Source organism: Perognathus longimembris, chromosome 1 (genome assembly GCF_023159225.1).
Source record: "Perognathus longimembris pacificus isolate PPM17 chromosome 1, ASM2315922v1, whole genome shotgun sequence".
Classification (NCBI taxonomy): Eukaryota; Metazoa; Chordata; class Mammalia; order Rodentia; family Heteromyidae; genus Perognathus; species Perognathus longimembris.
In genome coordinates, this window is record NC_063161.1 from 131,149,962 (window position 1) to 131,171,962 (window position 22,001).

The 22,001-nt window shown below is 40.5% G+C and overlaps 1 protein-coding gene across 10 annotated transcripts in view; it reads right to left on the reverse strand.

The window, feature by feature from the left end:
* Rnf38 (ring finger protein 38) overlaps nucleotides 1-22,001 on the reverse strand; it is a 106,383-nt gene that overhangs the window by 44,583 nt on the left and 39,799 nt on the right. For 2 of the 10 annotated variants that reach the window (XM_048334149.1, XM_048334079.1), the window contains exons 1-2: nucleotides 4,447-4,758; nucleotides 3,290-3,391 (exon numbers count right to left, since the gene is read on the reverse strand). The exons of 4 other annotated variants lie outside the window; for them this stretch is intronic. The gene's annotated coding sequence lies outside the window, so the exon portion shown is untranslated. Of the gene's footprint in view, nucleotides 1-3,289; nucleotides 3,392-4,446; nucleotides 4,759-22,001 lie in introns of those variants that run through there. 4 more of the 10 variants (XM_048334014.1, XM_048333935.1, XM_048334215.1 and 1 more) reach the window with 3 other exon arrangements.

Sequence of the window (22,001 nt, forward strand, 5' to 3'; positions counted from 1 at the left end):
CAAGTGGCAGAGTGCTAGCCTTGAGCAAAAAGAAGCCAGAGACAGTGCTCAGGCCCTGAGTCCAAGGCCCAGGACTGGCCAAAAAAAAAAGAGGGATATCCTGCATAGTCCTGCCTTAATCAGAGAAAGCTCTTATAAGAGGAACTGGGTCATTCCTGAGAGGGTCTACAGTCAACCCTTCAAAGATGCTGTATTGTAAAAAGACCTATGAAGGGGACCATTAGCAGGCAGCCTCTAGGAACTGGAACAGTTACAGCTAGCAAGAAAATAGGGGAAGGTCTTACTATCACACAAACCACATTCTACCAACAGCTAGTGGGCTTGGAAGAGAACTCCAAGTCCCTGATGAAATCATAGTTCTAGCCAGGACAGACAGTAAGACAGTAAGTGAGGGCCTTAGATGTTTTCAGTGTAACTTCTTCCTTAGTTAAAAGTATTGCTATATAATGCCAGGATAACAATACAATTGTATCAATACTCTTACCAGGATTCCTACTAAACAACAGAAAACACAATATGTGTGTTCAATCAGAATAAAATTTATTACACTAAGTTCAAGGGAATTATGAAAGATATTAAGAACGTGTTACTACTCAAAAAGAAATGTATTCATTACCTGACTTATGTAACTGTAACCTCTTTGTACATCACCTTTACAACAGAATTTAAATAAAATGTGTATCACTTTGAGCCATACAAAAGGTAGGCCTGCATGGACACAGAAATGTTCTTGTGGTGATGATTGTACAACTCTGTAAATTTAACTAAAATCTCTAAATTTAATGAGTGAATTTCATGGTATACAATTTACCAATAAAAGCTGATTTTAAAAAAGGCTTTGGATTTGGGAGGTAGCTCTGTGGTAGAACACTTGCCTTCTAATCAAGAGTTCAATCCTCAGTACTCCCCAAAAAACTCCAGCTTTGATCAACTATGCCTCAAAGTTGGACACGGTAATTCCTGCCTGTAATCCCAGTGCACAGGAGTGTGAGGCAGAAGGATCATGAATTCAAGGCCAGTCTGGACTATATAAACTCTTTCTGAAAACAAAAAACAAATAAAAAACAAGAACCAATTCTATTTGAAGCCAGCTAGGGGCAGGAAAGTCCATGAGATTTTTTTTTTTTTTTTGGTCGTGGGGCTTCAACTCCAGGCCTGGGTGCTGTCACTGAGCTCTTCAGCTCAAGGCTACCTCTCTACCACTTGAGCCACAGCACCATACTTTGGTTTTCTGGTGGTTAATTGAAGACAAGGACTTTTCTGCCCGGGCTGGCTTTGAACTGAGATCCTCAGATCTCAGCCTCCTGAGTAGCTAGGATTCAGGTGTGAGCCACCAGAGCCCAGCATCCATGAGATTCTTATCTCTCAAGAACTTCCAAAAAGCCAGAAGGGAAGTGGTGGCTCAAGTGGCAGAGTGCTGGCCTTAAGCAAAAAAACTCAAGGATAGTACCTAAGCCCAGGGTTCTATCCCCAGTACCAGCACCCAATGTACACGTACACACACACACACACACACACACACACACAAATTATAGATACAAAAAAATCATTAGATATTATTTTATTGGATCAGACAACACAAACACCTTGCTATTTCAACTGTGTTAGATGAGGACCAGACTTTCTCTAAAAAAGTCATGGGGTAATTCATATGCCTGAATTATCAATAACTTCCTCAGGATGACACATAATTCTAACCTCTTACATTTCTGAAATATGGTCAGCTCAGTGAAAACTTACCAATACCTCCCAGTAGCTTTCACTCATAATATATGTTTAAGATCCTACGTAAACTGACCAGTTTTGCAGATATTTGTCCTATATGGCACATCTCCCTACATAAACTTTGCAGCTCCATGCATATGCCATTATTTTTCAGGCCTTTCCAGACCCTTTCACAAAAGGAAATGTGTTGCTTGAGGGAAAGCTAATCTGCACCACAAAAGAGAAATGAAAACCTCAAATAAAAATCCTTAAAGAGCAAATCTCTATGGAATAAGTACAAATTTTAAGTTCCCACAGGAATGTCAATAGACATTATGAGGGAAAAACTATTCAAGAACTGGTATACCTCAAGATCAGTACCATCCAGATTTAGGACAATGATCTCTAAAATCCAGCTATTATTCCCATTCTTGAGTTAAGGCAAACTAAGTGGATTCACATCTTTCTAGAAGCATCACAAAAGCAGGAGAAAATAGGCTCCCCCATTTCCCTTTCTCAGCTGAGTTTCATAATATAACAATAAGGAGCTGGGAAGTGATACATATGCAACAAAGGAACATGAAAAGATCCAAGAGTTGAGAGAAAATGAGACTGTACTTCTGATCCTTCTTTATCTGTTTACTCCCAATTCTGTTGTCATTAACTTTTACAGAATTTAAGCATTTGACTTATCTCCTCTACATAATGTCATATTAGGTATTTAACGTGTCCTGGTGAACAAACTAGACTAAAACTATATGATGCAAATAAATAGAAATTTTGTTCTCTTCAGAAAAAAAAGCAAGCAAGCTTCAAGTTAAATAGAGTAAAAGTGAGAAAAAAGAAAAGCTAGCCAGGTGGTGGTGGCTCATGCTTGTAATTCTAGCTTCTCAGGAGGCTGAGATTTGAGAATCGTGGATTGAAGTGAGCCTGGGAAGCAAAGTCTGTGAGACTCTTACCCCTAATTAATAACCAAAAACAGCTAGGAGTGGAGCTGTGGTTCAAGTGGTAGAGTGCTAGCCTTGATTTAAAAAGCTTGGGACAACTCCCAAGCACTGAGTTCAAGCTCTAATACCAACACACACACACACACACACACACACACACACACACACACAGAGTGAAAACTATTGATATATGGACACACACACACACACAGGCTTAATAGGAAAACTATACACGTTCAGTAAGTAGGATCCACACACCATGAAGACTAATCAAGAACTACCTAATTACAAAATAATGTAAGACAGAGAAACTAATGGAACAAATTAAAATCTTTTCATTACCTAATCCTCTTAGAGACTTTCATTTTTCACTCATACTTCTCAGAGTGAAAAATGAGCACAAACAGAAACAGCTTAGTAATGTAACTAAAAGCCTCATTCAGTGCTGTTGGCAAAGAGAAACAATGGATCCACATTCTACATTATGATGGTCCTAGATTCAGTTCAATCTGTCTACCCCAGGTTGTGCTAGTGAATAAAATTATCAACCCACACAAAGACTAATACTTGTAACTTTAGTTTAGATACAAAAACAGAATGATAATGTAAATGTTAACAAATACAGGAACACAAATTACCTTTTGTAATCAAAGAAAGTATCAGAGGTGAAGGGTCCAATTAAGTCTAATTCTTTTAAGTCCAATTCTTTCAGAGGAGGATCTGAGGCCCACAAGGCCAGTCTGTGGCAGAACATCTGTTAAGGCCTCCATTTTTCTCTTAGGAAAGGCTTACAGAAAAATTATAGGAAACAACTTTAAAGTGGGACCCTCCTATAATGAACAGAATCACGGTTAGTTTTCAGAAGGTGAAATAAATTATAACGGTATATGAGCCAAGAGGAAGTGGAGAAATAGTTAAATTTTTCACCTTTTGACTTTGTGTTTAACCTTACTGCATCCATGATGATACCTATACTTGGTCTTGCATTGTTATTTCTACACAAGTTCTATTTCTTCCATTAACATTCCCCCCCAAACAGAAACAATTCTGACCTCTACAGAAACTGTGAAAGGATTGCTTAAAAAGAACTTATGGCAAATGTATTAACCACAATAGCATCTGCAATCAAGGCCAAATAGGATTCGGTAGACTTGGAATTTTAACAAAAGATCGTACATAATAAGCCTAAGAGCGGAATTTCATGTTAAGTCCACTGCTTAAGCAATAAAGGCAATTCATAAGATGCATTTAACTTTCACTTCTATTTATGACAGAACTAGCAAGCCCAACTTTTACTAAATAGCATACATAAATTTTGCAACACAAAGAAAAGCGCTGTCCCAACAATCTGCATGTACGAAACAAAAACTTTATTCTTTGGCCTTTAAAAACTCTCGTTTCAATAACCAACCTCTCATTCTTCAGCCCTGAAAGGAAGAATTTTCATGCACTGAGACCTAAACGCGGCCTGTCCACCAACCCGAGGGGGGCCAAAGGCCGCGAGAAAAGTCCCCCTTCAGAACGGGTTCTGTGTTCTCCGAGGTGACATCATTTCACCTGCGCCTAGGCTAAAAGAGAGGGAGGGAGAGAACACGGCCATCTGCCAGGAGGCAGCGGTCGACTCTCCCTCGGACTGGAGCCGCACCTCCTCTCTCCCACCGCGGGAACAAAGAGTGTGGGGCCGCCGGGCCAAACCTCCTCCCGGCAGCCGAGCACGGCCCCGAAAGGCTCCCGACCTCCCGCAGCCCGTCCTGCCCTCGCGCTGGAGCCAACCAACGGCCACAGAGGCCAGTACCTGCGAGGGGAGGCTCAGCCCTGCGGGGCTGCTCCCGCGCCTCCTCCCGGGGCCGCCGCCTCCTATTGTGACCGCTTGCCCAGCCAGTGGCCAGCTCGCCAGCTCCGCCGTTCCCGGGCCTCCTCACTCCCGGAACCTGGGCTCCGACTGAGGCGCTGTCACGGCGCTTCCTTCTTCCCGGCACCATCACACGGGCCGCTACAGGAATCGCCGGCTACACACACAGAGCTAACCGAGTCGGCTAACGCCTGGGAGGCCCCATCTTCTCTGCCCCGCGTCCCAACCGCTCCAGCCTCAACCTAGCCCAGCACCTCCAGCACGAGGGGTGGCCGCGCCCCGCCCCGCCCCGGTGCTCGCGGACCGGGTCTGACGGCGCGCCGGCGCACTGCCCAGCGCTGCGCGCGCAGGCAGCGCCCCTCACTACAAGGCCAAAAGACGGGCGCGCGTTCCTCCCACTCCCGGTTCTGCTCACCCCGCCCCTCGCCCACACAAACCTAGCGAGCGCCGCGCTCGGGAACGCAAGAGCGCTCCGCCCCTTTCCCCTCGGCGCGCCGGGCCCCTTTGTTTCCACCCAGCGGGGGCGGGGCTTCCCGCCACCAGGCGCGCAACTCCGACCAGTTCCGGCAACAGAGCCCGTCGCGCAGCACCACTGCGCAACCCCGCCCTGGTTAACCTCGGCCCGCCCCCAGCGCCCAGCCACCGCGGCCAAAGGGCTTCAGAGTGGCTGGGCGGGGTTTCCCAATTTGTATAATTCTCCTTTATGCTGTGGCTGCTGGTAAGTGCCTCTGACAAACACAGCAGTCGCTTCGCTTAACTTTTCACAATGTAGGAATTTTTGTGCATAACTGAAGGTCTCACAATGGAACAAGCAGGCTCCAAATTGTAGAACTCTGAGCCACCTTAAGCCTGACAGTTACTCGGACTAATGAGGAAAGTGAGATAAAATTGACGACTGCAATCGGGTTAGTTCCTGATTAATACAAGAAAAACGTTATTAAGCGGCACTGGTGGGAAAAGCGCTTGTAGTCAAAACGATGGTATGGAAGAGGTGGACTGTTTTGTTGTGTGTGCCAGTCCTGGGGCTTGAACTCAGGGCCTGGGCACTGTCCCTGAGCTGCTTTTGCTCAAGGCTAGCACTCTGCCGCTTGAGCCACAGCGCCATTTCTGGCTTTTTCTGTGTATGTGGTACTGAGGAATCAAACCAAGGGCCTCATGCATGCTAGGCAAGCACTCTGCCACTAAGTCATATTCCCAGCCCCCAGCAATAACTCTAGAACAAAGGGAAGCTGCAATAAGATAACAAGCCCCTATTAACATTTCCCCCTGACCCAGTCCCAATAATGGGGTTATATCCCCATTATGTAACCCATTTATCTAGCTGATTCTCCCTCAAGTCCTCTCTCTGCCAGTCTTCAAAGGCAGCCCTGCCCCCCTCTCCTCCTCCCCCTTCCCACAACGCCTCATGGTCATCTATCTATTTCTAATCTCTGGATCCCATTCTGCTATGGATCTACCTTGCATTAAAGATCTTCCATTAGAAGAGAGGGACAGGTGGGAGAAAAACGAAGGCGGTAAAAACTTTGATAAAACACGTACTTACTGCCTTACATATGTAACTGTAACCCCTTCTGTACATTACTTTGACAATAAAAAAAGATGGTTAAAAAAAGGATCTTCCATTAGAATTTCATTTAAAAACCTTTATACAACGCACACCACATTAGAACAGCTTTTCCTTCTATTATATGATGGAAAGGGGAGAGGAGACAAAAAATTAGGAAAGGAATTACCATTTGAGAACTACTTAATTATAAGTGCTAGTCTAAGCAGCAAACAGAAAAAAAAAAATCTGTAGCAGTCTTCGAGTTCCTCAGCCATGATCTTAAGTGAATCTCTCTGAGCTTCTGCCAACTCTGAACCAACCCTTTGTGAGGCAAACTCCTTTAGAATCTCTCAAATGGTTACTATATCTTCTCAGCTAAAAGGACTTTGAGGGCTTAAAGGTCAAGATTAAACAATGTTGCCAAAATTGCAGATGAGATACTTTGAAGTTTGTATAGGATTTTAAGGTGGATCACTGGTTTTTTTTTTTTTTTCATTCCCTAAGGTGAATCACTTTTGAGAACCTAACGTGACAGGTGAAACTCTATCAGAATAATTGTTCATACTATAACTTCTTTTTCAATTATAAATTATACTTCTATTTTTACAGTATTGTTTTTATTCTAAAAATCAGATAAAATACTATTGTCATTATTAAACTAACTTGGTTGTAAACAATTCTGAAAAGCTCATAACAATTTAATAATAAAAGAATAATTGTTCAACAGGTCCTCTAAAATTGTATTTGGTGTCTCTTCACAAAGGTAGAAAACCATGTTGAAGAGCTATGTAATAAAATTTTCTGCAATGACAGGAATGTTAAATATCTGCACTTCCAAAAGAAAGCTGTAGCTAGTTACATATGGCTATAGCACTTGGAATGTGGCTACTAAAACTATTCAATTAAGAATCCGTTTTACATTTACAAGCTCACAAATGGCTAGAGGACAATACAGCATTTAAAGTATTTACTATGATAAGAACTTTTTCCGATGACTGCCTTTACTATCAGTTTCCTTGACACACTGTTCTTGTGAAAGTACTTATGTCATTTAAGTCCCCTTCTAAATTGAGAATGTTTCAAAACATTGTTTGCCAAACAGGAAAATGTTGAAATGTTTTTAAATGGACCTGACATTGATTCACTGAAACTGTCTACCTTGATGTCCTACCATTCAAACACATAGAATTAAAAGCAGCTACCACAAAGCTTAGTCTAAGCATCCACTACCCTATAGAAACTTCATAGGATTTTAGAAATGATCACTAAGTAAAGCAAAGTTATTATTTTGTCCTTCAATTCTAAATCTCACTCTCTTGCCTCCCTCCCACCTTCTGGTGGTACTGGGTTTTAAAGACAGGGCCTGTACTTGCTAGGCAGCTTTTCTCTCCTCAGGATGTGCCCTTACAGCTCTACCTCTCCCTTCCATGCCATCATATTATTCTTTCTCTACTGAACCATTCCTAACAGAACATACTAACACACCATTTTTCTGATCTTTAAACCTCTTAACTACACTAATGGTTTAGAGTTTGTGAGTTGTTTAAGCAGGACTTCTTCCAGCTTAAGGAAGTGGCTCTGTGGCAGAGCACTGGCCTAGCATATTTAAGGGCCCGGAGTTAGATCCTTAGCATATAATGGGAGAGCAGGGAGGAAAAAGACAGTTTCTCTTGCACTTGGGACACTGGCAGTTAACTTTGTTGTTTTCACTGGATTTGATGTGCACAGAGGCTGAGATGGTAGGCTCAAGAGTTCAAAGCCAGTCAAGTCTACTTAAGTGAGCTCCTATCTCAACAACAAAACAAAGTAGTGAGATTCCGGCCCACCCCCCACCCCCATGTGGATATTTATACATCAAAAAGATGATGTTGAATTGGTCCTCTGTTAAAAATCCATTTTCATATATTGTATGGGTTTGTTACTGGGGTTTGTAGTCATTTCCACTGTTCTATTGATTCTTACACTGACACCATACTTCAGAGCTATTGTTGCTTAATCTTTTTATTAAAGCAAATCAGTTTCTCTCATCCCTTAAAAGTAACAGATGGTTCACACCTGTTATCCCAGTACTGAGGAGGCTGAAGATGGAGGATCAAGAGTTAGAAGCCAGGGCTGGGGATATGGCTTAGTGGCAAGAGTGCTTGCCTTGTATACATGAAGCCCTGGGTTCAATTCCCCAGCACCACATATACAGAAAACCGCCAGAAGTGGCGCTGTGGCTCAAGTGGCAGAGTGCTAGCCTTGCACAAAAAGAAGCCAGGGACAGTGCTCAGGCCCTGAGTCCAAGCCCCAGGACTGACCAAAAAAAAAAAAAAAAAAAAAGACTTAGAAGCCAGAAAAAGAAGAAAGAGAAAACTCTGCAGTAATTTTACAATGAGACTTCTGAAGAAAGGAGAGGGGAACAGAGGAAAAGAAATGAACGAGTAAATGTGGAGTTTTAGCTGGGCACAGGTGGCTCACAGTTGTAATCTCATCTATTCAGGATGCTGAGATGTGAGAATAGAATTCAAATCCAGCTTGGGCAGGAAAGTCTTTGAGACTCCTATCTCCAATTAACCACCCAAAACCTGTAAGTGGAGCTGTGAGTCAAGTGGTAGAGCACCAGTCAAGCAAAGAAGCTAAGGGACAGCACCCAGGCCTTGAGGTTCAAACCCCAGTACTGGCACAAAAAAAGGGGAAGGGGCATATTAACTAGGACTAAATTGATCTGGAAATGAATAATGTTATTTTTAACAATATAGACTCAGTCAGTGAGTAAGATGCATCCTTCTATTTATTCAAGTCTCATTTTTTTCAATGTTTCACAGTATTCTGTAGTTGTTTTTCATATTTTAGTTCATAGATATTTTATATTTTTGCATAATTGTAATTAATTCTAATAGTTTAAGGCTTTAAGATTCTATACATAATCCAGAAATTTCTGTGTATTTGGTAGAAAATAATGACTGTTTGTACACAAATGAGAGTAGTTATCTTTTCATATCCCAAATCAACTAGAAAACTTTCAAGACTGAAGGTTTACAGAGATTGTCTACAAACCAAGAGAGCTCTCTTCTGTTTCTGATTTGCTAAAAGTTTAACAAAATTTTCATTGAACAAAAATCATTTAGCAAAAATTTTCTGCATCTAATAATCGCATGACTTTACTGCTAATGTGTAAATCAGATTGATTTTGGGATGTTAAACCAATTTTACATTCTTAATATAATCCATTCTGATCTTACTATATATTGCCCTTTTGGCATGTTTGGTGTATTTGGTTTGCTTCTGTTTAGGAGTAATTTTCCATTTTTAAATGTTTTTGTCAAGTGTTATTACAATGATTTTTTTCTTTTTGCATTCATAAATTTATTCAGCTGAGTCAGGGATAAAAGCGAAGGTGTCATGCATGCTAGACGAGCATTCAAAGACTGAGCTCACAGACTAAACTCTTCTTTTATTGTAAATATTTTTAAATTGTTATTATAAAGGTATTTACAGAGGGGTTACAGTTATATAAGTCAGGTACATTTCTTTTTGGACACAGTCACCCTTTTCTTTGCTCTCACCCAGTAAAAACATTTTTTTAACCTTAGAAAATGCCTCAGGGATGTTCTCTCTCTTTTTCTCTCAACTCTATTGTATGGAAGTGTTACTATGAGACTATGTTAGTCTTCTTTACATGATTGAGAGAATTCATTACTATCGAATTGTACTTGGAATTAAATTTCTTTATGTATATCCAACAAGATTTTCTGCCTTTCTTTTCTAACTAAGGAAAGCAACTACAAACTTACAATTTATAAAAGGAGGATCTCATTGTGAATTCAATATCATTTAGAAAACCATCTCCAAATTCTGTGAATTTGGAAGGTATTGTTTCTGTAAATACATTTTCAAGCCTGTTGCATAAAAATAATTATAACCAAGCTTCATAGAGGATGTACAAAGATGGAAAGAGGGCCATTTTCTATTGAAATACATAAGTAGATGTAGGTAAGCTAGGGGCTAGTGGCTCCCCTGTAATCCTAGCTATTCAGAAGGACTTAGGAGGATTGATTTTCTAAACTAGATTGGGGAAAAAAGGCCACAAGACTCCTGTTAACCAAGAAAAAAGCTGGGCTAGCTGGGCACGGGTGGGTCATGCCTATAACCCTAGCTACTCAGGAAGCTGAGATCTGAGGAGCGCAGTTCAAAGCCAGCCCAAGCAGGAAAAGTCCATTAAACTCTTATCTCCAACAAACCTCCAAAAGCTGAAAGTAGTGCTGTGCTCAAGTAACAAAGCACTAACATTGCACAAGAAAAACTCAGAGACAGTCAGTGCCCAGGCTCCGAGTTCAAGCCCCAGGATTGACACAAAAAAGAAATCTGGGCTGAAGGCATAGCTCAAGTAACAAGAGTACTCATCAAGCGAGCGGAGCAAGCATCATGCCAAGTTTAAACCCCAGTATGTGGGTGGGGGAGGAAGGAGGGAGAGGTGAAGAGGTAGATGTGGGAGGGGGAGATACCAGAACTGAGAGCATAGCTCAAGTTGTAAAGCACCTGCCTAGCAAGAGTAAGACCTTGACTTCTAACTCCTATTTCTTAACAACAACAACAAAAAAAAAAAACAAAAAAACAAAAAACAGCTTTAAATATCATTTATCCAGGGCTGGGAATATGGCCTAGTGGCAAGAGTGCTCGCCTCCTACACATGAAGCTCTCTGTTTGATTCCCCAGCACCACATATATGGAAAACGGCCAGAAGGGGCGCTATGGCTCAGGTGGCAGAGTGCTATCCTTGAGCGGGAAGAAGCCAGGGACAGTTGCTCAGGCCCTGAGTCCAAAGCCCAGGACTGGCCAAAAAAAAAAAAAAAAAAAAAAAATCATTTATCCAAGCCTGGCATGGTGACATACATGTATGAGAGACTGAGGTAGAGGGGATCATGACTTAAGGCCAGCTTGGGCCACATAGCAAGACCCTGTGTTAAAACACCAAGACACAGGCACACACAAAATCATTTGCTCAGTACATGTTGGGTAGGTAAGGGCCTTCATGCTGAAAGTCCCTGACCTCTACTAATGAGAATCCATCTCTCCACTGGAATACAATTGTCATACCAACAGATCCACTGTCAAATGTCCTGATTATAACCCACTCCAACAACCTGAACCTCCATTCCTAAGTTATTGGCCTCTCCTGTGTAGTCTAATTTCTGGTGTTTTCTAAGGCAGCTTTGCAATTTAGTATTTATCTGATATTTGCAAATAGAGAGTAAACTTCCTAAGGCCAAGGACAAAGTCTCACTGAATTTGCCAAGAGATCATTAAGAATTACCTACTATGTGGGCTGGCGGCATAGTCAAATGGTACAGTGCTTACCTAGTAAACACAAACCTCAAACAGGTTTAATACAGAAGGAGGAGTATGAGGAGAAGAAAAGAACTGCATGTCATGTATTCAATAAGTAGTCCAACTAATAATATGTAAATATTTCATAGTACTGAATTGTAATTCTATTTAGGTCCCATAAAGAAATGGGACTCAAAAACAGGAAAGTGGATTGTGTAACAGCAAAGGCAAAAATAACTTTCACTTTTCCACTGAAGCTTTCTAAATAAACTCACTCTTCCCATTAAATTTTCTTCCTTCTAACAAACAAGCTAAAAGAACCGAATATGATGAAACTGTACTGTAAAGGTGTACCGACCTGAGCAGTGTTAGTTATTCAGTATGTACAAGGAGACCAAGACAATCTACTGCAAAACAATCAGCATGAGCAGTCTCACCTGGAAGTGAAAGTTAACCCTAAGAAGAAAAAAGCTGCCAGTTGTAGCTGCTCAAGACCAGAAGGGGGCAGCAAAGGTCCACTCAAATCCAAGTCCACTGAAAGTTTCAATACATAAATAAGTTATCAATTGGACTTTGAGGTAGGCAAGTCAACAGATGACTGCTTCCATAGTGCAGGTGAGACTATAGGGATAGATCTATAACAACTGGGATAAAGGAGCGAAAGCTCCCACCGCAATGAGATGTTTAAGAAGTAAAAGCAAATCCAAAGTGAAAAGCCTTCAGGGAAAAAGTGAATAAACCTGTTTGTCTAGGGTAAGCAGACAACAGAAGCAGAAAAAAAAAATTAAAAAAAGAGAGAGACCCATTCCATACCAGAAATATATAGAACAAATGATGCATATAAAGTCCATAACAAATGAGGGAAAATCCAACTGTGCAAATAAAACATGAATTGCACTGTTTTTTTTTTTTTTTGCCAGTCCTGGGCCTTGGACTCAGGGCCTGAGCACTGTCCTTGGCTTTTTTTGCTCAAGGCTAGCACTCTGACACTTGAGCCACAGTGCCACTTCTGGAGGTTTTCTGTGTATGTGGTGCTGGGGAATTGAACCCAGGGCTTCATGTATACGAGGCAAGCGCTCTTGCCACTAGGCCATACTCTCATTCCAAACATCTTAGAAGTAATCGTTGTAATAAAAACTCTCACTGTAATATTATTCCATCAGCTTAATCTCAGGAAATAACATTTGCTAATAGAGTTTTACCAAATACACTGGATAGCCAGAGGCAATAAAAAAAGTTAACCACACACAGATCTAGGTTACTGTTTTCAACAAACCTACTACCTAACTGTATGAACCATCTTTTATTCTTAAAACACTGTCATATTTAGGTTGTTTTCACTGTGCTGCTATTACAAGGATATCATTAACACTCACGAACATAATTCGGCATGCATTAAAAATATGCCCATGAAACTAAGTGTATAGCAGCAGAATTGCTGGTTCAAAGGATATATGGTCTCTTCTTTTCTTTCTTTCCTAGATGGTGTTCTGGCTTAATGTCTTTAATCCAAGTGTGGAAGGTGGAGATAGGGAGGATGGTGGTTTGAAGTTATCCTTGGCAAAAAGTTAGCAAGACTCCATTTCAACCAATAGCTGGCTGTTTTATGACACATTCCTGTCATTGCAGTTATCCAGGAGACATAATATAGGAGGATCATGGTCCAGACATAACCCCATCCCAAAATGGGTTGGGAGCATGGCTTAAGTAGAAGAGCTTCTGCCTAGCAATCTGGAGCCCAGAGTTCAACTCCCACTACCACAAAAAAAAAAAAAAAAAAAAAACCAAACAAACAACCACAAATATCTGGATATATTCACAATTGTCTCATAAAAGGCTTAACTCTCTTTGTTTCCAGCCAAAATACAGTAACCTCTGGGATGAAAAATAGCAATCTTTATTTAAGGAGACTCTCTTCAGAAAAGAAAAAAAATAACCCTAGAGATATAGCAAGAAGCCAAACACTAGGGAAAGAGAAACCCTGAAGCTGACCTGTCAATATATACTGAAAGCAACCATATTTCATTATCGAGTTTTCATTTCTCTTTTTATAATGCCAATCTGCTAACTCTCTGAGGGCTCACTGATTCATTAAATGCAATAACGTAGGAACTGGGTCCAAAACATAAACACAAAAGACTCAAGAGACCAGTGAGAAGGGTAACAGCTAATGAAAGATGGTGACCAAGAGGCCTTGGGCCATAGAACTGACTAGGAAGTCAAGCGTCAGGAACACACACCTAGGCAGTGCTTCAGTTAAGAAGATCAAGGACTCAAATCATTAAGAAATGAGCACTAAAGGAAAATGCAATCTGAAAGACAGCAAAACAGATCGAAATTAATTATATTTACCTCAAGGAAATAAAAGATGGTGTAAATACTGATTAAGAAACAGTTGCCTTGACAATAAAATAAAATTTAAAAAATAAAGATAACAAAGAAAAAAGAAACAAGTATATGCAATTAGCTCTTCATTTGGGGGAGACAATAAAAAAGTAGTAGCTGAAAAAGTGAATAGAATGACTTAAAATATTTGAGTTGTTTGGGCATCAGTGCTCATGCCTGTAATCCTAACTAATCAGGAGGATCTAATCCTAATCTGAGGATTAGAGTTCCGAGACAGCACAAGCAGGAAAGTCCATGAGATTCTTATCTCCCATCAACCACCGAAAAGCTGGAAGTGGAGGTGTGGCTCAAGTAGTAGTCTCAGCCTTTAGCAAAAATGTTAAAGGATAGCACCTAGGCTCTGAATTTAAGTCCTGATACCCACATGAATGGGTAAGCACATACACCCACACCCACAATTAGAGATGCAAGAAACATTAGATATTATCTTAGTGGATGAGACAACACAAACACCTTGCTATTTCCACTGTGTTAAATGAGCCTTGAGCAAAAAGAAGCCAGGGACAGTGCTCAGGCCTTAAGTTCAAGCGCCAGGACTGGCAAAAAGCCAAAACAAAAAACAAAAAATACATACTAAAATTGTTACTTTAATAAACTCTGGGAAAAAAGAAGGAAAATAGAACAATGAAGCCTGCTGAAATGTATTAAGAGGAGAAAGCGAAAGCCAGCTGCTGGAACTATTCAGGGCCAGCCCCAAGGACAGCTGTGAGCAAAACAAATGAGGGAGAATTTGAAGCCCTGAGTTCAAATCCCATAGGCAGAGCGTACACACACACACACACACACACACACACACACTCACACACACACAAAATAAAAAATAAAGGGCAGAAAATGACAGAATGGGGGAGGTTGATCATTTACATTTATAGAAATGTCATAATATATTTGATTTCCATTTTTATATACCTAATATAGGACAAAACATTTAAAGAATTGTCATATTTATTTTTTTCTCTCAGTCAGCAAATCATGTCATTTGTCATGAACAATTACAGAACCTTTTGAAGGGCTTGTCATTTTGCAGTATCTAGCAGAAGTAGGATTTTGTAGACTCTAGCTATGCAGATGTATCTCTACATATATACATATATGTATATACATTCATTGTTTCATAACTGAAATGGAAGATTACACAGCTCAAAATATTATTTATTATGTTTTGCTTAGAGGTAATTGTATGTGAATGTAAATAAAGCCATTAATAAATGTTCTCTATGGCAGTTATATGAAAAAAAAAAGAAATGTCACAATAACCCCTTTGCAAACTAATGTATACTAATAATTTTTTGCAAGTCCATTTCCTTGAACTAGTAATTTACTAATTATTTTTATTAGTACTTATGTAATTACTTGAGTAACTACTATAATGGGCTCAAGAAATACCTACTAAAAATGGCTACCATACAGTATGCTATAGGTGTAAAGATATATTAGGATGAATGAAACAAACTAGAAATAAACCTTCAGAAGTATGATCAGGTGACTTTCCACAAGGCTGTCAAAACCATTGAATGAAGAAAGGCGGTGTTTTCCAACATCTTAGAGATGTCCACATATTTGAGAATGATGTTGGATGTTTACTTTATAAAAAAATTTAAAAATCTCAAATAGGTCAAAGACCTAGGCTGTGTTAAAACCTTTAGAAAGAAAGAAACAGAAAAAGGTTTATGTCTTTGCAGATGTCAGATTTATTGGATATGACACCAAAAAAGCAAAAGTAACAAATGAGTAAATTGGATCACATCAAAATTAAATACTTTTATGCAAAGCAAACAATCAAAAAATAAAAAGGTATGCAAGTCAAAAAGGGATTATTTCCCAGAATACATACAAGAGTTCCTATAAAACAGCAACAACAAAAAAAGCAAAAATGACAAAACTCCAAAGAAGATAGCATGCAAATGCATAAAAAGATACTCAGTATCATTAATCAATAGGAAAACAAACCCACAATGAAATAACCACTTCACATACTTTAGGATGGCTACCATTGAAAACAAAAACATTGTGAAATGGTAAGCCCTTTGTACAACATCTTACTAACAATAAAATTATATTTAAAACAAAAACAGAGAACACTAAGTGCTACAAAAGTTATGAAGAAATTGAAGTGTTTATATGCTGTTGGAAATGAAAAATGATACTGCTACTGTGAAAAATGCTATAATAGTTCTTAAACAAACAAACACAAAACAAGGCTGGATGTGGTAGATAGCAATAATCCTAGCTATTCAGGAGGCTAAGATCTGAGAATTGCGATCTCAAGCCAGTCCAAGCAGAATCCAAGAGACTCTCCAATTAACCATCAAAATGACAGACAAGAAGCAAGGTTCAAGTGGTAGGTTTCTGGGAATGAGTGTAAAGCCTAGTGAGAGTATTAGTCTCCAAATTCAAGTCCCCATTACCAGCACTTTAAAAAAAAAAAATCAAGTCAAGCTAAGCTTGGTGGCACATATCTATAATCCCAGCCCTCAAAAAAGAGTACAGGCTAGAAACCTCTACTACAGGGGCTGGGGATATGGCCTAGTGGCAAGAGCGCTTGCCTCGTATACATGAAGCCCTGGGTTCGATTCCCCAGCACCACATATACAGAAAACGGCCAGAAGTGGCTCAAGTGGCAGAGTGCTAGCTTTGAGCAAAAAGCCAGGGACAGTGCTCAGGCCCTGAGTCCAAGCACCAAAAAAAAGAAGCCTCTACTACAGACTGGGAGTACTACAGGCTGGGAGTATGGCCTAGTGGCAAGAGTGCTTGCCTCCTACACATAAAGCTTTCAGTTTGATTCCCCAGCACCACATATATGGAAAATGGCCAGGGGGGGGTGGCTGTGGCTCAAGTGGCAGAGTCCTAGCCTTGAGCAAGAAGAGGCCAGGGACAGTGCTCAGGCCAAGGCCCAGGACTGGCCAAAAAGGCCCAGGACTGGCCAAAAAAAAGAAACAAAAATTAGATCACTTCAATAAAGAAGATTTAGGGATGGCCAATAAGCATTTAAAAAGACATTCAACAACATTAGTTACTACAGGAATGTAATAAAACTAAAATGTTACTTCACACTCACTAGAATAGCTAAATCATTGGTAATAATGTGGAGAAGTGATAAAACTGTCAATTCCTCAAACTATGAAATAATAATCTATCCAGTGACCAAGTAAACAAAAACATACACAAATGTTCATGACAGCATTATTCATAATCACAAAATGGAAACGACCTAAATGTCCATCAACTGGTGAATGAATAAACAAAATATGCTGTGTTCATACAATTGAATATTATTCACCCATTAAATGGAATTGTGTGAGTGTGTGCATGCACGCGCATGCATGTGTGCCTGGTACTGGTATTGGGGCTTGAACTCAATGGGGCTCTTGCTTGGCTTTTTCACTCAAGGCTTGTGTTTGACCTCTACTTCTGTTTTTTTGCTGGTTAATTAGAAATAACAATCTCTCAGATTGGTGTCCCCCAGATTGTGTATCCCAGGATTCTCAAATCTCAGCCTCCTGATGAGTTAAGGTTACAGGCGTGAGCCACCAGTGCCTGGCTTGGAATGAAATACTGATTTAGACTATAAAGTTGTACAATTTCATTTATATGAAATGTGTAGACCAGGCACATCCGTATATACAAAAAGATCAATAGATGTGAGGAACCGAGGAAATGAGTAATGGGAAGCAAAAGCTTCTGAGTACAGGTTTTATGGGAGGAGAATAAAACAGTTCTAAAATTAGACAATAGAAACAATGTACAATTCTTTGAAGATATTGAAAAACCAATAAAATGTATACTTTGTGAAGAGATAAATCATGTAGTATAGGAATTGTCTGAATAAAGCTATTAAAATTTCAAAGCATGTCTTATAACATTATAGGTACTAATAAATCATGTTGTTAATTATGTTATTCAAATTCTTTTTATCTTTATTTTTTCCCCTACTGTGATGGGCATACCCTCAGGTAGCCACTGATGGATGAGTCAGTGCTCTTGTGTAACCCCTTCCCACTAAGTACAAGTAAAACCAGTGACTTGTTTCTAACAGAAGAATATGTCAAAGGTATGGAATCTACTGTTTTTGAATTAGCTTACATTATACAGCGGTGGATTTCAGCCACAGAGGGGATGTCATTTTTGTGATTGTATTTCATTTTATAAGGCTACATCTTAGCTGACTGAAGATATTGTCCTACTGATCTAGAAAAAGCAAATAGGTTGTGAACTATTTATGAATGTAACAGAACTGCTGATGGCTTTTGGGATGTGTGCCTGGTTGGAAGCAAGGAAGTGCTCAAACCCTGGGTCACACAGCCAGGAGATAACAAAATTTGCCAAGAATATTCATGAGCCAGGTGGAAACAACTAATTAAAACTAGATGAAAATTCATCTCAGCCCATAATTTAGCTTTAGCCTTGAGTCCCTAAGCAGAGTATTCCATTCAGCCATGCCTGGACTCCCTACCCACAGAAACTATGAAATAACAATAAAAGTATGTTGTAAGCAGCCTCATTTTTCATAATCTGTATGTATAAATAGAAAACAAGCGCATCTACTATAAATTAACTTCTTCCAATGTATTAGTGGAGAGGGTGTTTTGGTGAATGCCTGTAATCCCAGCAACTTTGGAGCTGGAGAAAAAAAAAGAAAGTTTGAAACTTGTCCAGGCAAAACATTAGTGAGACCCTATCTCAACAAAGAAGCCAGGTATGGTATAAACTCCTGTAATCCCAGCTACTTGGGAATCAGTGATAGTGGATAGATGTTCAAGGCAAGTCCAGGCACATGCTATCTGAAAAATAACTAAGGCAAAAAGGACTGGGGGTATGACTCAAGAGGTAGAGTTCTTACCTAGCAAGTACAAATAAGCCCTGGTTCAAATACCAGTACAGGGGCTGTAAATATGGCCTAGTGGTAAAGTGCTCACCTGGTATACCTGAAGCCCTGGGTTTGATTCCTCAGCACCACATATATAGAAAAAGCAAGAAGTGGCACTGTGACTCAAGTGGTAGAGTGCTAGCCTTAAGCAAAAAGAAGCCAGGGACAGTGCTCAGGCCCTGAGTTCAAGCCCCAGGACTGGCAAAAAACAAAAACAAATACCAGTACTACCAAAACAATATCCCTTCTTCCACAGCATCTGTATACCTCTGGCAGTCAAGATTCTGTCCATTTCTTCTTAACTTAAAAGAAGTTTTTTCCAGGTTGGTAATGTGGCTTAGTAGGAGAGTGTTGCCTAGCATGCATGAAGCCCTGAGTTCGATTCCTCAGTACCATATAAACAGAAAAGGCCAGAAGCAGCACTGTGGCTCAAGTGGTAGAGGGCTAGCTTTGAGCAAAAAAGAAGCTCAGGGACACTGCCCAGGCCTTGAGTTCAAGCCCCAGGACTGGCCAAACACACACACACACACACACACACACACACACACACACACACACACACACACACACACAGCTTTTTTCTTTGCTCTCAAACTACAATAATCAACACAGAAAACTTCTCAAAAGGTGAATTCTCGGGGCTTGGAATATGGCTTGGTGGTAGAGTGCTTGCCTCGTATACATGCTCAGTCCCAAGCTCCAGCACTGGCAAAAAAAAAAGGGGGGGGGGGATCCTCTCCACTAGCATGTAAACAATGCTGCTGCAAGTGGCTCCAGTGGCTCCTGCTTGTAATACTAGCTACTCAAGAAGCAGAGATCTGAGGGTGATAGTTGAAGCCAGACCCAGAAGGGGCCTGTAATTAACCAGCAAAAAATCAGACATAGAGCTGTGGGTAAGGTGCCAGTTTTGAGCAAAAATACTAAGAGACAGTGCTCAGGTTCTGAATTTTTGTTTCAGCACAAAACAACAATAACACAACAACCAAACAACAGTGCTGCAGCAGAGAGCATCTTCAATTTAATTCGGACACTATCCATCAGGAAATAACTTCATACCCACAGGCTTAAGGCTCAGTCCTCTAGACTGATCCCTACCATACACACATACAGACACACTTTAGATGCCAATTCCAAGCCCCAGTTTGTGATCTGTCTTTCTAAACAGGCCAATATTAACTGGGGTTCCCATAATCCCCTCTTCAGATTTAAGCACCTCACAGGACACAACAGAAATACTTCTGTTTACCAAGTTATGATAAATGATAGAAATGAAAAGATGCATACATAAGATGAATTATGAGGGAAAGAACTTCCATGACCTCTTGGTGCCCCACACTCTAGGAACCTCTGTGTGTTCAGCTATCTGGAAGCTCTCGGAACCCTGTCTTTTTGTGTTTCTATGAAGACATCACTCTATACATATGACTGAAGACTATGCTTCAATGTGTCTTAATATCATTGAACAAAAAAGGTAAAATGTGTGATGTTAAGACAGAGTGGGGAAACCAAACAAGACCTATTCAGGTTTATTTATTTATTTTTGCCAGTTCTGGGGCTTGAACTCAGGGCCTGAGCACTGTGGCTGCTTTTTGCTCAAGGCTAGCACTCTACCACTTGAGCCACAGTGCCACTTCTTGCTTTTTCTATATATGTGGTGCTGAGGAATAGAACCCAGGGCTTCATGTATACCAGGCAAGCACTCTACCACTAGGCCATACACCCAGCCCTTAGTCAGATTTTTTTTCTAAGCACTGTGTGTGTATGTGTGTGTATGTATGTGCCTGCACATGCTCTGGCCCTAGGGCTTGAACTCAGGGCCTGGGCACTATCCCTGAGCTTCTGTGCTCAAGGCTAACACTCTACCACTTGAACATAGCTTCACAAACTTTTGCCAGGCTGGCTTTGAACCAAAATCCTCAGATCTCAGCCTCCTGAGTGGCTAGGATTACAGGTATGAGCCACCAGCATCTGGCTTTTTTAAGCACTTTTTCTTCATAGTATGGAACAGGTCTCCTTCTGAAATGGGGTTTTATCATCTACCATCCAGGTCTCCTTCTCAAACGGGTTTTATCATCACCATCAGAAATGGCAGATTGGGGGCTGGGAGTATGGCCTAGTGGCAAGTGCTTGCTTTGTATTCATGAAGCCCTGGGTTTGATTCCCCAGCACCCACATATATAGAAAAATGGCCAGAAGTGGCGCTGTGGCTCAAGTGGCAGAGTACTAGCCTTGAGCAAAAATTTAAAAAGCAAAAAAATGGAGAGAAATGGCAGAGTGTAGAATTTCTTTATTGGAAGCTCTAAGGCAAAGAAAAAAATAATGACTTGCCTTGGGAGTTAGTAATAACAAAAACAAAAAAATATGTAGGATTATAACTTGATTCACCGTTGTTTTATATTTTACTATGCATTATACCTTTGACTCTTTTGCCCACATTAATAATGTATGCTTTGAATTCTATTTAAAATGTTCTTCCTATTTGTTTTGTTGTTGTTTGCCAGTACTGGGGTTTGAATTCAGGGCCTCAAGCTTGCTCTCCCACCTGATGCTCTACCACTTGAGCCACATCTCTAGTCCAGCTTTTTTTCTGGTTAGAAATGAAGTCTCATGTACATTTTTGCCTAGGATAGCCTCAAACCAAGATCGTCCAGATTTCAGCCATCTGAGTAGTTAGGATTACAGGTCTAAGTCCATATTCGCATTCTGTTGTTGCTTTTTGTCTCTGTTTTTTTTTTTTTTTTTTTTTTTTGGCCAGTCCTGGGCCTTGGACTCAGGGCCTGAGCACTGTCCCTGGCTTCTTCCCGCTCAAGGCTAGCACTCCGCCACTTGAGCCACAGCGCCGCTTCTGGCCGTTTTCTGTATATGTGGTGCTGGGGAATCGAACCTAGGGCCTCGTGTATCTGAGGCAGGCACTCTTGCCACTAGGCTATATCCCCAGCCCCTGTCTCTGGGTTTTAAGACAGGGTCTGAACTCATGATCTTCCTCCCTCTGTCTTCCAAATGCCAGGAGCGTGCCATTATGACCAGCTCTACTTTTCCTTTTCCATGTTACTTTGTTTTAGGCCTATCTTTGTTGGTACTGGGGTTTGAACTCAGGGCTTCACTAAGCAAGCAGTCTATTCATTGAGTAATGAAATGTCTCCTGGGTCTGGACCACAATCTCCTATTTATGCTTCCCAAGTAACCGAGATGAACTTCACAACTTCCAGCATTTTGTTATTTGAAATCGAGTCTTGTGAACTTTTGCTTGAGCTAGTCTCAAACCATAACCCCTGCATCTAATGACAACATGCCAAGTAGCTAGGATCACAGTGTGAGCCACTCAGCTAGATCTTTTATAAAAGGTATATGATTTAACTTTGTTTCTCT